General features: G+C 39.1%; 1 non-coding gene across 1 annotated transcript; it reads right to left on the bottom strand.

The window, feature by feature from the left end:
* Positions 1 to 6,546: 6,546 nt before the first annotated feature.
* TRNAG-CCC (transfer RNA glycine (anticodon CCC)) lies at positions 6,547 to 6,619 on the bottom strand. Its single transcript has one exon. It is a non-coding gene; the product is annotated as a tRNA-Gly (tRNA).
* Between the last annotated feature and the right edge of the window lie 371 nt (positions 6,620 to 6,990).

Genomic DNA, 6,990 nt, shown 5'->3' with positions numbered 1-6,990 from the left:
AAAAAGCAATGTTTTAAATAAAAAACTGCAACAGGAATTCAAGAATATTTTGCGATGAATACAAATAAAGATGCAAACTCATGAAATGCAACTAAGCCAGTGCTTAGAGAAATTTATAGTTACAAGTGCTTACTTTAAAATTTATACCTCAGATTGAACACTTAGCTTTTACCTTAAGACGGTATAAAAAATAACTAAATCTAAAGCAAGCACAAGGAAAGAAAGAATAATTAGATCAAAACTAATAAAATGGATGATAGAAAAAACAGAAAAATTAAAAATGGTTCTTTGAAAGATCAGTAAAATTGACAAACTTTAGGGAAACTGAGTAAAAAAATGATTCTAATTACTAAATTAGAAATAAAGGAGGACATTACAATATGATTTACAGAAATAAAAGGACTGAGGGAACACTAACAATACATAGAAACAAATTAGAAACATTTGATGAAAACAGCAAATATTTAGAAAGACACAAAATACTGAAACTGATCCAAGGAGGAATATAAAACTAAATAGGCATACGAAAAGTAGAGATTGAATTAGTAATTTAAAGATTATCCACAACGAAAGCTCAGACCCAGATAGCTTCACAAGTGAACTTTATCAAATATTTAAAGAAGTAGTACCTATTTTTACAATTTCACAAAGAAAGTATATACATAGTGGTTGTTGACCAGTTACTATAAACATGAATCATTTAATCCTGACAACAGTCTAGGATTGGGAAGATCTTACTATAATTTTTAAATAAATGGCAAAAATAATTAGAGCTAACACTGTCTGAATGTACTAAACATTGATCTATGTTTTATTCATATTGTCTCATCTAACCTTCATCCAACGGTCTAAAGTAGGTATTGCTATCATCTCATTCCCATTTTAGAGAGGGGCAATTGAGGCACACAGCACTATCACAGCTCGACAAAGTAGTAATTTATTAAGCCAGTATGTGAAATTTAAGCTGTCAGTTCCAGATCCTTCTCTTAGTCATCACACTACTATACTCTTTGTTTCAGAGCAAGTCAGCATAGGGATTATAGATTTAATACAAAACTTCTAATTCCATATCCAGTGCATTTTCTATTGTGAATACCTAGTGCCTTGCACATAGCAGATAGTTTAAATATTTGCTGCTACTAAAACCCCCTCCCTAGTTCCTGGCACCTACAGCTAGGTTTCCTGGTTTCACAGGCCAGCCATTCTTCCTATTCCCTGGCCCACTGTTAACCACTCTAAATTCACCCAATCAATGAGCTAGAAAATAAAATAACTCTGAAGTATAAAGGTAATGTTTGGGGACTAAAATAAAACGTCTGGTGTCTGCACCTCTGAAACTGAGAACTTCATAGGCTACCCAAATTTTAATTTTCATTTTGTAAATTCCTAAAGCTCCAGAGCTGAAAGGATGATTTAGCATCACCAACCTTGTTGAATGGTAGGTGACCCTGGCTACATATCACAATGGCCTGCAAAGTGTGTTAAATACAAATTCCCAGACTTTGATTGTATTTAATCAGATTTTGACATATTCTAGTTTCTATCACTGCCCAATTACTTACTGCACCAGATATTTCCATACTTTCAACTTAAATAAAAAAGTAAATTCATTATGATATACATGCTGACTTATAATTTTGTATATACAATCTGGTGGGCATCATATAAGACACAGTATTGCTCTATAAAGGTAATGGAGAAACAACCTCAAGAAGCATACAATCTGGTATGGGATATGAGTATACAAAATAAATTAAAACTGTATGTAGAAAGTGACCATGTTCTAAAACAGGTACAGATGACATACTTAAAGAGGTTGGGGAAAGAAATGTTCACTTCCCACTAGAGCCATGAATAGGAGTTGGATAGATGTGCTAACATTTACTTCAGGGTCCAAAGGGAAACGAGGACTTGAAGGTGAAAGATCTAGAGGAAATACAAAGCCGTTCTTGATGAGCAGGTAGTGTGAGATGAAGAATTTAAGACTAGCAGTGTACATAAAACCATCATCAACAGCAAAGTGTTCATCACTGCATTTTAAGTCTTGAATCTCTTGGCTCTCACACAAAGACATTCATATACATGACTGCTTTCTAAGACAAATAGTGAACCAGGGAATCTTGCACAATGATTTTTGCAAGACAGCTTAGGCTTGTTCATGAAACATACTCAAAGAGAAACAGTATGCCGTCAACCCAGACCTAACCCAATTTGCCTTTGTTAACTGGGCCAATTCCCACAGTACAGGATGGGGTGAGAATCTGCTGATCTGCGTACTAGCTGTCACCCCCTCTGGCACATGAAAGGACAGGCATTCGTTTTCAGTATTCCTAGCTAAGCTGCAGTTCACGTTAGAGATGAGAGGAAAACTGCAGCCACTGTATTTCTTGGCAAGCTGCTTGAATAAAAATAGAGATCTGCTGACTAAGCATTCAGTAAATCTGCAGACATTCCCCAGCTGGGAAAATAGGCTTTTTCCCCTAATTTTTTTCTCTTTTGAATGTTTACTTAAATTAGCCTCTCCACCATACCTCCTCCATAAAAAAGATAAATTATTTTTCTGAGCTAGTAGTTTTAAAATACATTCTAGTTATATTTTTAAAATTCGGTATCTGTTTGAACCATTCTTTTATGTTTTCATTTTTATTGGAGTATAGTAGCTTTACAACATTGTGTTCGTTTCTGTGCTACAGCAAAGTGAGTCAGCTGAGTGTATACATGGATCCTCTCTTTTTTCATAATTTATTTTTATTTATTTTTGGCTGAGCTGGGTCTTCATTGCTACAGGAGCTTTTCTCTAGTAATGGTGAGAGGGGGGCTACTCTCTAGTTCTGGGGCCAAGGCTTTTCATTGCAGTGGCTTCTCTTGTTGTGGAGCATGGGCTCTAGGTGCACAGGCTTCAGTAGTTGCAGCTCACAGGCTCTAGAGCTCAGGCTCAGCAGTTGTGGCACACAAGCTTTAGTTGCTCCCAGGCATACAGAATGGGAGCTTCCCTTGTAGCTCAGTCGGTAAAGAGTCTGCCTGCAACGCAGGAGACCCAGGTTTGATTCCTCGGTCGGGAAGATCCCCTGGAGAAGGAAATGGCAACCCACTCCAGTATTCTAGCCTGGAGAATCCCATGGACAGAGGAGCCTGATGGGCTACACATGAATGCTGAATACTCCCAAACCAAGGATCAAGCCTCAGCACGGGCAGGAGGATTCTCACATACTTTCCCACCAAGGAAGTCCCTAGGATTCACTCTTTTGGGGATTTTCTTCCCATTTAGGTAATCACAGAACACCGAGTTCCCTGTGCTATAGAGTAGGTTCTCATTAATCTATTTATATATCATAGTGTATATATGTCAATACCAATTTCCCAATTCATCCCACCCTCCCTTCCTCCCTAGGCAGACCTAGAGACTATGATACAGATTGAAGTAAGTCAGAAAGAAAACAAATGTCATATAATATTGCTTGTATGTGGAATCCAGAAAAGTTATACAGGTGAACTTGTTTCAACTGTTCTTAACTGTTAATTCTAAATCACGTTTTCCTTTTGGAGATAATATGCCTCCATGTGTGAGTCTTTGAATCTACATATCAAATTAGCTTCTTTTTTATTTTTAAAAGGAAACAAATCTGAGCCCATGATGTCATTATTTAATAAATTTATGCTGGATTTGAATTGAATTTATAACTATCTAGGGATATTTTTGGAGAAGGCAATGGCACCCCACTCCAGTACTCTTGCCTGGAAAATCCCATGGATGGAGGAGCCTGGTGGGCTGCAGTCCATGAGGTAGCTAAGAGTTGGACACAACTGAGCGACTTCACTTTCACTTTTCACTTTCATGCATTGGAGAAGGAAATGGCAACCCACTCCAGTGTTCTTGCCTGGAGAATCCCAGGGATGGGGGAGCCTGGTGGGCTGCCGTCTATGGGGTTGCACAGAGTCGGACACGACTGAAGTGACTTAGCAGCAACAGCAGCAGGGGTATTTTAGAAAGTATGATGTTTTATTCATCCAAACACTGTTAGGCCCTGTTCTAAACACTGTGCATGTATTAAATTCCTTAATCCTTAAAACAACCCTGTTAGATTAGTACTATTATTATGAGTGATTTTCCATTAAGGGAAATTGAAACACAGTGAGACTACACAATTTGTCCAAGGTCAGTCACTCGGCCAGACTGGAAAGCCAATGTAGGAGTCATACCCAGGAAGGCAGTCTGTGTGCAGGGGCATCTTCTCAAACATCATAGTGCACTACTTCTCTGAGTGAATAATGATTTCCAGAACTGATATATTTTCACATCTAAAAAAAAATTCCAAATGGAGCTATAATTTTAGGCTTTCTAAATTTTTTCTCTTCCTAATTAATGACAAGACCATTCATCTTTCTGTTTAGTGATAATATCAGGCCCCATAAGAGAGATGTGAAGTGGTCTTGCCTCCTTGTGAAGCTACTATTAAACACACTCTAGGGCAATACCCTTGGAGAAGGCAATGACACCCCACTTCAGTATTCTTGCCTGGAAAATCCCATGGATGGAGGAGCCTGGTGGGCTGCCGTCTATGGGGTCGCACAGAGTCAGACATGACTGAAGCGACTTAGCAGCAGCAGCAGCAGCAGCAGCAGCAGCAACAGCAGCAGCAGCAGCAGCAGGGCAATACCCTAGTGGAGGCAATGGATTCCAGCTGACCTATTTAAAATCCTAAAAGGCAATCTTGTTAAAGTACTACATTCAATATGCCAGCAAATTTGGGAAGCTCAGCAGTGGCCACAGGACTGGAAAAGGTCAGTCTTCATTCCAATCCCAAAGAAAGGCAATGCCAAAGAATGCTCAAACTGCTGTACACTTGTGCTCATTTTATATGCAAGCAAGGTTATGCTCAAATCCTTCAAGCTAGGCTTCAACAATATGTGAACCAAGAACTTCAAGATGTACAAGCTGGATTTAGAAAAGGCAGAGGAACCAGAGATCAAGATACCAACATCCGCTTGATCATAGAAAAAGCAAGGGAATTCCAGAAAACATCTACTTATGCTTCACTGACTATATTAAAGTCTTTGACTGTGTCAATCACAATATATTGTGGGAAAGTCTTAAACAGTTGGGAATACCAGACCAACTTACCTGCCTCCTAAGAAACCTGTATGCAGAACAAGAAGCAACAGTTAGAATCAGACATGTAAAAACAAACTCATTCAAAATTGAGAAAGGAGTACATCAAAGCTGTATATTATCACCTGGCTTATTTAACTTATATGCAGAGTACATCATGTGAAATGCAGGACTGGATGACTTACAAGCTGGAATCAAGAGTGCCAGGAGAAATGTCACCAACCTCAGATATGCAAAAGATACCATCCTAATGACAGAAAGTGAAGAGGAACTAAAGAGCCTCTTGATGAAGGTGAAAGAGGATAGTGAAAAAGCTGGCTTAAAACTTAACATTCAAAATCTAAGATCATGGCATCTGGTCCCATCACTTCATGGCAAATAGATGGGGAAAAAAGGCATAAACAATGACAGATTTTCTTTTCTTGGCCTCCAAAACCACTGGGGATGGTGACTGCAACCATAAGATTAAAAGACACTTGCTCTTTGAAAGAAAAGCTATGACCAACCTAGACAGCATATTAAAAAGCAGGGACATCATTTCACTTTGCCAACAAAGATCTGTATAGTCAAAGCTATTGTTTTTCCAGTAGTCATGTATGGATGTGAGAGTTGGACCATGAATAAGACAAGTGTCAAAGACTTGATGCTTTCCAATTGTGGTAAGGGAGAAAGGACTGAGGCTGAAGCTGAAGCTCCAATACTGTGGCCACATGATGTGAAGAGCTGATTCATTGGAAAAGCCCCTGATACTGGGGAAGATTGAGGGCAGGAGGAGAAGGGGGTGACTGAGGATGAAATGGTTGGATGGCATCATTGACTCAATGGACATGAGTTTGAGCAAACTCCAAGAGAGAGTAAAGGACAGGGAAGCTTGGTTTGTTGCAGTTCATGGGGTCACAAATAGCTGTACACAACTTAACGACTGAACAACAATAACAAGGGTAATTGCAACCCCTAAATGGATAACAACACTGTAGCTCAGAATAGAGTTGTTGCACAGATTCAATAACACATGGGGACGTTCTTGCCATATAGAAGGCAATTCATTCACATTAACTGAATCAAAAGGGACAATAGGGGCTTCCTTGGTGGTTCATTGGTTGGGAGTTTGCCTTGCAGTGCAGGGGATGTGGACTAGACCCCTGGTCAGGGAACTGGGATCTCCCATGCTGCTGACCAGCTAAGCCTGTACATTGCAACTGCTGCGTGTGCATGCCACATCTAGAAAGCCCATGGACCACAGTGAAAGTTTTTACATGATGCCACGAGGATCCTACATACCACAACTAAGGCCCAATACAGCCAAAATAAATACTTTAAAACCAGGAGAGGGATAGCAATGCATGGTTTTCTTAGTCTCTTCCATCAAAAATATATTTTATATGTATTTATTTATTTGGCTGCAACAGGTCTCAGTTGCAGCATGTGTGATCTAGTTCCCTGACCAGGGATGGAACCTGGGCCCCCTGCATTGGGAGCACAAAGTCTTAGCCACTGGACCACCAGGGAAGTCACCCCAAATATTTTTAAGTTGTCTCAAAAAAACCTTCATTTACACAAACATTTATATTTGGATGCAATGTATTTAAAGTATCTTTTATTCAGAATGAAGGATCCTGCACATACTAACCTCATAAAATTAGAAATATTTCATTTTGTTGATTCGTGAACATGCTTATGACTATGGCATTAAAAAAACCTTAATCTAGTTCTTAAGAGTATGGACTCCAAAACTCAATGGCCTGGATTCAAATCCAAGCTGTATATACTGAGCAGTTTAACTCAAGTTACCTGACTGCCTCAGTTGCCTTGTCTATGAAATGCAGCTGATAACAGGACCACTTCTGTGGGTTTATCATAAAAATTAAATGTAGTGATTC

The sequence above is a fragment of the Ovis aries genome, chromosome X, assembly GCF_016772045.2.
Source record: "Ovis aries strain OAR_USU_Benz2616 breed Rambouillet chromosome X, ARS-UI_Ramb_v3.0, whole genome shotgun sequence".
Taxonomy (NCBI): domain Eukaryota; kingdom Metazoa; phylum Chordata; class Mammalia; order Artiodactyla; family Bovidae; genus Ovis; species Ovis aries.
Note: the sequence above shows the minus strand (reverse complement) of the source record. Positions and strands in the feature narration are given on the sequence as shown.